The following is a 10,497-nucleotide window of genomic DNA, read 5'->3' as shown; positions in this document are numbered from 1 at the left end:
TGGTTCATTACCCAAACTAGATAACATCATCAATGCTAGTGTGCTAAAGATGTGTAGTCACTATACATAAATTTGGTAGGAATTTAACATAAAATTTGCACATTTTATGTCCAAGATCTAAATGTGAACAAGAACAACTTGTGTGTTGGAAATCAACATTTCATTATTTAATAATGGAGCTTGTAGCTTAAAAAAAATAAAAATAAAAGGAGATGTACATGAAAAATGTGCACAAAGGTGCATTATTTATTGAGGGGGGAGGAGGTGGCTATATCTTCAGTTCAAGTGCTTACTCCTGCCATCTGCATCCAGGGACCTTTCTTTGCAGCATTACAGATGTGATTAGCCATTGCCTGCTAGAATATTGTTTTTGACTTTTCAGCATGGCCAAACTGAATGCAAACTAAGTGCAAAGATTGCATTTATGTAAGTGTATTTAAAAGAAGAGGACAATTGTATGGAAATATATATTTATATAAAACTGAAATACATAATCTGCCTAAGGTAATCTGTAATTAAATTGTTTGATTAACTGTGGCTAATCAATAGGCTATTATCTTGAATAAGTATCCTGGGCTCCCTCAGTAATTGGTGTATTTTGCTTGTGCGGTACAAAATCCTCAGAAGGAATATTACCTGTCTTCTTGAAATAATTACTAAACATATTAGCTAGAATTCTTGGGAGGAAAACATGGGCCAGAATGATTTTCTAGCTGTGTATGGATTATTGAATAATGATGTCTACTGTGCAGTTTGCCTAGAAGAAATAGAAAAAGTTTTAATACTATCCCCCTCTAACAAAGAACAACTCTATGGTATTTACAGAAATATCTTTGTGAATTTGGAAAAAAAAAAATTTCTTGCATGAAACGTTCTTCATGTCTCATCTGTGAATTTTCAGTGAATAAACATCCAATTTCAGGTTCATAATAATAAACTATGGATGTGTATTTTTTAGCTAGCTAGCTAATTATCTCAATCATTATTTCCAAAGGGAACTGGGAAAAGCCTCTGCTGAAATCCTTGGAAAGTACTAAGGTAAATGGACCAGTGTTTGGTTTGCTTTATATGGATAACTATATAAGCTAAAGAATTAATTAAAATCTGTATATACAGTATATATGTGTTTGGGACAAGTTAGCCAATCACCTTTCTCCTACTCTTAACTGCCTATATTTTCTATCTAATGATTTCAGATTTGGAAGGGATAAAATAACTGGGGGCAAGCTATAAAATGTGATTGCTAACATTTATTTTATCATCAAAGTGCCTTTATTTTCACCTTCCTATGTATGCACATGCCTCCCCAGCTGCTTCCAAATAATACATCCAGATAGCTAGTTTAATATACTCTTCCCCATAGCTAATCTCTATTTTGCTTAGCAACCAGGCTTTCAAGTGATTCTGTCTTAGCAATACCATGATGGGTAGATAGTTTTCCAGGAGAAAAAAAATCCATCAATCACTCTCCCCACTTAATTTTGGGATGTGGTGGCGGAGGAGGTGAATTTGGACAGATGCTTAGAGCAGTAGGTATAGCTATCTGTCAAAAGTTGAGCTGATTTTTTCATTCCAGCTTCACAGGGAGAACCCTAACCACAGGGGCTTTTAACTACCTTTGGAAAACATGGTACGCTAAACAAAATATTTACAAATCTCATGCCATTAGCAGTATACAATGCAGTCCAGTTCATGAAAATAAAAAAAAATATCAACCCATGTTCAGAAACCATCATTATTCAGACATTCCTCCCACATAACAGATGTACTCTCTTATTTGGGGGGCAAAATCAAAATTCCAATTATTGTATTTTCATGTGAAATTGTTGAATGGGAGTCTCTTAAATTGAGGTTAGATTGAGTCCCTAGATTACTGTTGTAAATTCAGCTTTGAAGTACATAGAAGTGTATTCATATATCTCAGATTAAGCAATGCCATATTAATAGCTGACTCCCACTTTTGGCAGGAATCTGTGTGCTGAAATTTAACCTTGTGTTAACACACTGAGCTCATGGGTGTTGACGTGCCCTTGTTTCCATGTGCCATTTTGCATTTGATCCATGCTAATGTGAAAAGACCACTTCACCAGTGGTCTTTTAATTATATATACAGAGCTGTCTTCCACTCAAAAATGTCACAGTCATTTCATCAGTGACAGCGTAGTGGATTCTTTCCCAGTAGACTTCTAGGCGGGGCTGCACAAAATCCTCTTGCATACATAAAGTCCCACAGATGAAAGGTACATATTAACAATGCCACAATATATGTGCTTACTCATAAATAAAACCTATTATGCAGAATGAATCTTATTCCTGGGTAAGTGTATCCACTACCCAGTAAATCTAAAGAAAATTAGTTGACGTTTTGAAAGATTCTATTCTATGGCTGCAAATGTAAATCCTACTAAATTCTGATGGATTGCTTTCTAAATAGACCTATATAATATTGAATATTTCATGAGTATGAGTAATTCCTCATAAAAGGAATTATAGGAATATTCCTGAACACAGATATTGAAAGAAGTAATATCACAGGGCTGATTAGCTGCAGATTTTTCTCAGAAAAGACCATCAAGGGTTTGAATATCAAATTATAGGACTCTCCAAAGAGCTATATTAAGTCACCAAAACTAGAAATGTCAGTCAAATTCTTATTTTTGAAACATTCCTCTCTCCCAGCCACGCAGGAGATGAGACTACATCTGCATTGCTCTTTATTTCACTTGTGCAAAGATAGAAGACAATTGCAGGGATCTGTAGTACATAGGATTATTGTTTGTTTTTGGTTGGTTAAGTGGGCCCCTGATCTTGTATTGCTACTCAGTTACCTTGAATTGCCCATATATGTTATACCATAATTCTTGTAGATTAACTGGAGTTATGTCTTCTAAAAATAAAGCAAGTTGCAGAAAAGATCCTTCTGTAAAAAACAGTAGTAGTTTGATCAGTAGTAAAGAAAACACCAGGCTTTTTCCATAGACAAAAAAATGATGCTTCACAGTAAAGTCCTGAAGGAAATTAAGAAAATGTCATTGAGGTTTACCGTATCTTCAAAGGTTTAATATGATTAAGAATGGAAAATGAATAAAATAATCACATGGATTAATAGAAAAGAAAAATATAGGGAAAAAGAGTGAGCAAAGTTTGTGTTTTGCAGAAAACTTCTTCAGCTGAATATTAACATTCCCTGGAGAGGCATAGCTGCTATATTATAAACATTCTCAATCTAACAAAAATATATTGTAAAGAATACAGTTCAGGGGAAAAATTATTTCTATTTGCTCAGTGTGGTTTTGATGCCATGACAGCCTTTCTAGACATCCCTCTTTCCCCTTTCCTTAATATGTTATTTGCTCTTCTGGTCAATTCTAGGAAGCTTGAAGTATTACTTTTTTAGGTGGCCTTTTGGATTGTGGGATCTGATCTACCAGAAACTAAAATGAAACGTTCATGTTACTATTTAATAAGAACAATTCCAATCACATTTTTCTGAATGTAAATTCAGTTGAACTCATGAAGACCTGCCTTCTGAAGAAACATGATAAGGCTGCACTATTTGAACCAATATTTAGCCATAAAATTCAATAGATGGCTTTGCTTCCAGCTTTAGAACATCAAAGGTGGAATCCAGGGACTGTTTACTATCCCTTATCTTCTTCTTTGCTTTCCTTCCCTATTACTCTATGTCAGATATAGGGAATCTTAGTATAATGAGTACAATATCTATGAATGCTATCCTTGATTCTGCTAGGTTCTGGCCCCTGCTGCCTTCGTTTTTAGTTTTCTAGATTCTTTTAATTTAAAACATGATATAGGAACTGAACATACTGCAAAAAACCCCATGGGCTTTCTTAGAAAATAGAAAATGAAGGTGGCTAAAACTGAATGAATTGTTTGCAAATGTGCTGTGTTGCCCAGTTAAAATGGGAAGTACAAGCTGAAGCGATAGGGAGTATTCTGGACATCTCCAGAATGGTGGGAAAACCTCAGCAGTCTATCATTTGGGGAATGTACAAATCATCTCCCCCACAGTGATGTTGAGGTAATGCCCAAAACATCCCAATTTCAAATGTATCTCCTGCTTAAGAAATATAAACTATGAATATTGAAAGCTTGATAGGAGGATTCTTGTCAGTAGCTGAGATATTGATAAATCACTTTAGGCATGGGAAACAATTCTACTGTGTACATGTCTTCCCTTCTATCCACCTCTTGTTTGAACTAGTTTTGAGATGTTTTTAACAAATGGATAAATGAACAGGAAAATGCAGAATCCTTCTTTAAAATGTTATCAAACTTTTAAAATAAACCATTTCAGTGGAGAAAAAAACATTTGATGCCTTAAATAAAACCTGTTAGTAATTCAGAAATGTGAAAAACTCCCTTTTAACCACATTAGTCAAAATGTTTTCTTCCCTCAATTTTTTTCACTTCTGCAGAAAGTCCATATATGCTTCAACATGAGATGTTATGACCCTGGGCAAATCACATTTTATATTGCATCAACATTTAGAATCAAGAATCAATATAATCACTCTATTTGTCATCTTTCAAGACTAATAGACATTATAAAGCACGGGTGTCAAACTCGCCATGTCACGTGACGTGTCGCAACGTATTACAACTCTTTTTGTATTGCCGGCAATGGGGTGGGCGCTGCTTCGGTATGATGAAACTGGCCCGTTTGACAAATTTGACACCACTGTTATAAAGAGAGAAATGATACCTAGATTAAAAAAAATCTTTTTTTATTTTTTATTATTGTTTATCCTACTGATGTGGTGAGCTTTGTTTTCTGTTTGTCTACATAGCTGCCCCTTGAATTTAAAAGTATCTCTTGTACAAAATTTGTCTCTTCTCTGAATTTGACTCTTGAAACTTAATACTTGATGACATCACTTTCAAATGCCTTTGAACGCAAGACAACTTCTCTGATGAAAGTTAGCAATCGATGGAGAAAGTTTGCAACAAATCCATTCACACAGGAAACTTCAAATTCAAAATGATATTTGGGTGCTGTGATCTTGCAAAAAATGTTTTACTGAATTCAGTGTTTGAGACTACTATTGACTCAATGAAGCAATTTAAAAAAAACTTGAGGAGGAAAGCCAGCTATGTGAATTTAAATAACATTAATGGCCTGCTGAAAATCTCCAACCCTAATAGTACTATAACCTGAGCAGAATTTATTTAAATCTAAGCCAAATGGTTTCCTTTCAGGACAGTACCTACCAATATTCCGTGCTGAAGGCCATTTGATAGGAAATCAAATATCAGGATGTGAAATGCTAGTGTTCTTCTCCCCCTTCCTCCCCAACACATACATACTCTGTTTTCCCAGTTGTCAGCTCTGTTTATAAATTGTCCATTTATAGCAAATCCAGCACCTGCCATCAACACCTCATCCTGCCAAGACTAAGAACAGAAGTTGGAAAGTGAGCCTGCAAGACAGTCTCTAGTTACTACTATAACTATTTTCCAATGCTTGAAGCCAAACACTTCTTTTAGCTTTCTGAGGATGCCACATGAAGGAACACCAAAAAGATAGTTGGCAGCTTACTAATAGCAGACTTAATTAGAGTACACTATTGATATAGTTGACTGATATAATGTAATGCTAAGACCATAGACAGCTATGTACATCATCATCATCATCATCATAATAATAATAATAATAATAATAATAATAATAATAAAGTTGGAAGGGACCTTGGAGGTCATTGAGTCCAACCCCCTGCTCAGACAGGTACCTATATCATTGACAAATGGCTGTCCAGTCTCTTCTTAAAAACTTCCAGTATTGGAGCATTCACCGCTTCTGGAGGAGGTTGTTCCACTGGTTAATTGTTCTAACTGTCAGGAAGTTTCTCCTTAGTTCTAGGTTGCTTCTCTCTTTGGTTAGTTTCCATCCAACTCTGCTTGTGACTCATTGACCCACTTTATGGCAGCAAGCAAGGGTGTGCAGCTTAGAGTATACTTCAGATGAAGGCAAAGCAAATCCCATTTTCTGCAAAACAACACATGTGTAAAATAGGATTTGCTGTCAAATGTGGGCTTGGTAGAAAATCCCTAACTTTATTTTGCAGGGCAAGTGTTTGTTGCATTATACATTTATACTTAAATGAATATCTTATCTTTTCATTTCAAACCTCATAGGGTATCTTTCATTTATAATTCAGACATTTATATGTTCCTTCATAACTAGTAAATAAATGCCTACTTGAGCAAAGTCAAAGACTTTAAATATTTAGAAGTTTTATTCCAATTATTCATTGTTTCAAAGAAACAAAAGACAAAACAATTCAAGCATATAGGCCTTCAGGTATCTTAATTCAATATTTGCAAATATTTTGTCCCCAATGCATTTAAGATGATTCTTTGACCCAGATGATAGCTTTGCTTCTTTTTTGGAAGAAAAGCATAATCTTCTATCTGAATTATTATGGCCTGTCATGATAATATTTTTGACAAGATCAGGGCCCTAGAAATTTTTAAATAGTTCTTTGCCTGGAATTCTAGAGATAGGAGCAAAGACCCTTACTACTGTAACTGTATCTTTGGTGGTAAACCTTTCTCCTTACTTACTTTTATAATAGCCTTTTTGTCCCATACAGAAGAGTGTTTTCATTAGCCAGGCTCAATGCCTTGCCATTAATAGTCCTGAAGAGAAGGTTCAACCATACAGGGCCACAACAGATGGAGCAATCAAGACAGTTTTACACAATCTATTGTGCTGCTCTTTTTATCAAGCATGGCATTCTGAATTAATAGTACTATTAAAGACTTCTCAGATGGGCTGATCTGATGTGAAGAATGCTCTGTTTTTGTTAAATAACAACTGAACAGAAGGATCACCTAATTCTGTAAGATTTTTATTGTGGTGAGAAAACCTTTGATTTAATCCTGGCAATATCTGATGGCTGGTTTATTTCTGTCCAGATAGTTTGTAATTTTATTAATTTCCTTAACTGTCCTCCTCTATCCCTTTGCTTTTATCTAACTTCATTGTGCTTCTTTGTCTGCATTTATTGGATTTTGATGATAAATAATCTTTAATGATAAATAAAAAGTATAAAGTATAAAAATCTCCATAGATGGGAAAGGCCAAATTACAAGAATGGAAGTTAACAAAAAGTTACCTGGAACATTTTTTACTTTTTATAGATGGCCAGAAAGAGATATACAGTATTAAAAATGAAATCTTCAGAAATGAAACCTATAACTGTATTTAAATGAAAGAAGCAAAATGAAACTGGGAATAACAATCAATGGCCTTTCAATAAAGGGCAAAACAAATGGGTTCTGTCATTCTAGACCGGGGGTAAGCAACCTTGGCTCTTTTATGACTCATGGACTTCAACTCCCAGAATTCCTGAGCCAGCCATGCTGGCCCAGGAATTCTGGGAGTTCAAGTCCACAAGTCATAAAAGAGCCAAGGTTGCCTATCACTGTTCTAGAGAGAATATAGTATGTCAAATGTTAGACAACCTTATGATCCACTCAGCCACCAGTTGAGAGAAAGGTAGTGCAGTCTGAACTGATCCAAATGAGTACATATATATAGGCTGAATATAAGTATACATTACAAATAGAAAAATAATTGTAGAGACAAAAACCCCTTCAATTCTAAGTTGATATTTATTTACCTAAACAGATAAACAGAAAGGTAAGCAAAAAGACAATGGGAGTGGGGGCAACCTCCAACTTCCTGTCAGCTTCCCCATTGACTTTGCTTGTGGGAAGCTGGCAAGAAGCATCTGAAATCATGTTAGCATGACTGCAGAGATGTTGCAAAGACTACAACTTTGCAAACAAATCTATTCTTAACATTGTGAAATTTTCAATTCCAGAGGAGTAATGAATCTCATATAATTTTAATGGACACTTTAAGTTAGCAGATTTTAAATATCTTGATTCAAAACTTGTTGTGATATTATGCACTGTTTGCGCTAACATGAGGTTACAGAGAAACAAATAAACAGAATGAGAGTTTTAATAGTATATAGACACTTTCAACATTTCTAACATTAATTCTAATCTTTGTGTGAGGATTGGAGGAATACTGAATATCAAAAAGAAACAATATTCTAATTCCCTAAAATTTGGATCACGTGTGACCACTGATGGGATGGAGTAAGAAAGTACTGGTAGAAGATTTCTGTCAGATTCATCTTTGAGCAAATGTGAACAACTTGAACTTTTCATATTTTCTACCACCCAGTGAAAAAGTCAGTTTTCAATTAGATGTGCCAGTCTAATACAAATTTCTAGGAATATACATACTTTTGTGAACTTGCAGCATCTAAGTCCTGGATGGTTGAGATATCTGTATGAATGCAGAAAACTGATTGCACTTGTTTTCCACTACTTGATGCAAAACAGATAAAAGTAACAATACAAATAAATATCTAAATTAAGCATTTTACTTTTAAGAAAACAAACCCAGACCTGGATCCCTCAGAAATCTCAGCCCTTTTATCCTCACCTGCAAATAATAGCATGGTTTTTGTTCACCCTGTTTTTGGAACAGACAAATGATGGATGGAAGAACTAGATTAATTATTAAATGTAGGAAAAACCATTTTAATGCATAAACATAGTTACAAATTGCTTTGAGCACCTTAAATTTTGGAAAAGTCATGCTAGAATAAATTCTATAAATGAAGCATATCATTAAGTATACCGTATTTCACAGCGGCTCTAATTTGTGATATATATCAGCGTGGGAGAATACACCAATCATTTTCAAAAGTAGTTTCATACACCTTAATTCTGAAATCCAGCTTCAGTCTTTGGTATTTCTTTTGATGGTGTTTCAGAGAATTCCAAATAGATTTATGGGTAGTTACAAAGGAAGTCAGTTGCCTGGCTCCACAATTTGTAAATGTTAGGTTTGAACAAAGCCAAGTTACTACTTGTATTAGTGGATTCATTTATCAAATGCATCTGTAAAAACAACAAATAACCTCTTCTCAATATTAATTATATCTATTTAGCATATGTCTATTGAAGTGTCCTGTGCAGCTCATATTCATCAACATAATCTATCTAATGCAAATATAATTTGTCTCTTTTTTCTAAGACCACAAAGAACAAAAAAGTTTTTTAATAGAGAAATAAAAATGATGTAAGAATGCATGCAAAGGTTTTTGAGATGGTTAATGTAAATGTATTTTCTCTGCATTTATTATAAAATGCCAGCTGACAAAGTAATACATGGAAAAACCAGTAAAGCAGCATGCCATCTTTGCAGCTGTATTTTGGCCTTTATTATATGTATTGCAAGCTAATTCCTCTGGCATATGAAATTAATTACTCAATTCCAGCTTCAGATCTTGTTCATACTGCTGCAGTAAGCACTATAACAAGCTGATTGTTCAATGGAACTGTCACATGGACATCATTTTTTTTAAAGAAAAGTCACATTCATAAGCATAAAAAGGAAGCTTAGCCTCTTTAAAAAGGGCACAATTTATTTCAGCAACTAGATTAATAGAAAGGCGGGTTAATATAGATTCAAATTCATATTCTGCTACCAAATTTAGAAAAGAAGGAAGCCTTTGATGACAAAGTAGAGCTAATTTGTCAGATTTTTTTATGGAATCATAGGGAGAAAAAGAAATAGTCAGTTGAATATCTCCTTGTTTGCTTCCTCCCTCTCTGTTCAAATTTACAAGTCATGCAGTCTCTTACCTTTTTTTTTCTTTTATTGTTTTGTCTGTTGTGCTCTTTAAAAATGTATTTTCAGCAGCACCAGTGAAAAGATTTATTTCATAACACAGTACAGATTAGATTTTTTTCTGATTAAATCTAAAGATGCATAATAATCCATAGAAGCATATCTGCAGGATAGTAATGTAAACATAATCAAAAAAATAAAAAAACAAAAAAGGAAAAATAGAGAGATTGGTAAGAGTATCGCACTGTGCATTGCTTGTTTGTGGCTGATGTTAGCAGGTAACGAACTGGTCTGCAGGGACCAGATTGATTCATTTCCTTCTAATAATGAAAACAGGAAACCAACAATCTATTTCCTGCTAGCTGGCTGATCAGTTGGCCCATGGAGGAAGTAGATGAAGATCCTGGAAGCTTTATGGGCTACACCCCTTCTAACTAAGGGTCTCATGCTGTCTGTTGGCTGCAAATAGCCCGTCAATATTGCACTATAGATCCTATAGCACAATAGATGCCCACTGCATTTGTAATGGGTAAACAAGCTGTAAATTCAGTACATTGACTGAAATTCACTACAGAATTAATCTCATGCTTGTTTTGGAAAACATTTATTTCCCATGATCTAAATAAAGTATGCAGTAAAAGAGATATATGCATACATTCTATTGTAGTAACATACTTTGCATACAGATAAGTTAATTCCTGGTGTTTCATGTTTAAGACTGTGTAGACTACCAGACCAGAATGGGGTATTAGGCTTATATGGGCAAATAACTTGATTTTTGGATTTCATTTTAGGCAATAAAAGATACAATCAGCATA

The 10,497-nt window shown here is 34.5% G+C and overlaps 1 long non-coding RNA gene across 1 annotated transcript; it reads right to left on the bottom strand.

Moving 5' to 3' along the window:
• Positions 1-3,038: 3,038 nt before the first annotated feature.
• On the bottom strand, positions 3,039-10,099 carry LOC120313495. Its single transcript, XR_005558158.1, has 4 exons — positions 9,694-10,099; positions 8,284-8,326; positions 5,751-6,007; positions 3,039-4,702 (listed from the first exon to the last, which is right to left on the bottom strand). It is a non-coding gene; the product is annotated as an uncharacterized LOC120313495 (long non-coding RNA).
• Between the last annotated feature and the right edge of the window lie 398 nt (positions 10,100-10,497).

This window comes from Crotalus tigris, unplaced genomic scaffold, assembly GCF_016545835.1.
Source record: "Crotalus tigris isolate CLP2741 ecotype Arizona unplaced genomic scaffold, ASM1654583v1 scf7180000017571.3126492, whole genome shotgun sequence".
In the NCBI taxonomy this organism is placed as follows: Eukaryota; Metazoa; Chordata; class Lepidosauria; order Squamata; family Viperidae; genus Crotalus; species Crotalus tigris.
Note: the sequence above shows the minus strand (reverse complement) of the source record. Positions and strands in the feature narration are given on the sequence as shown.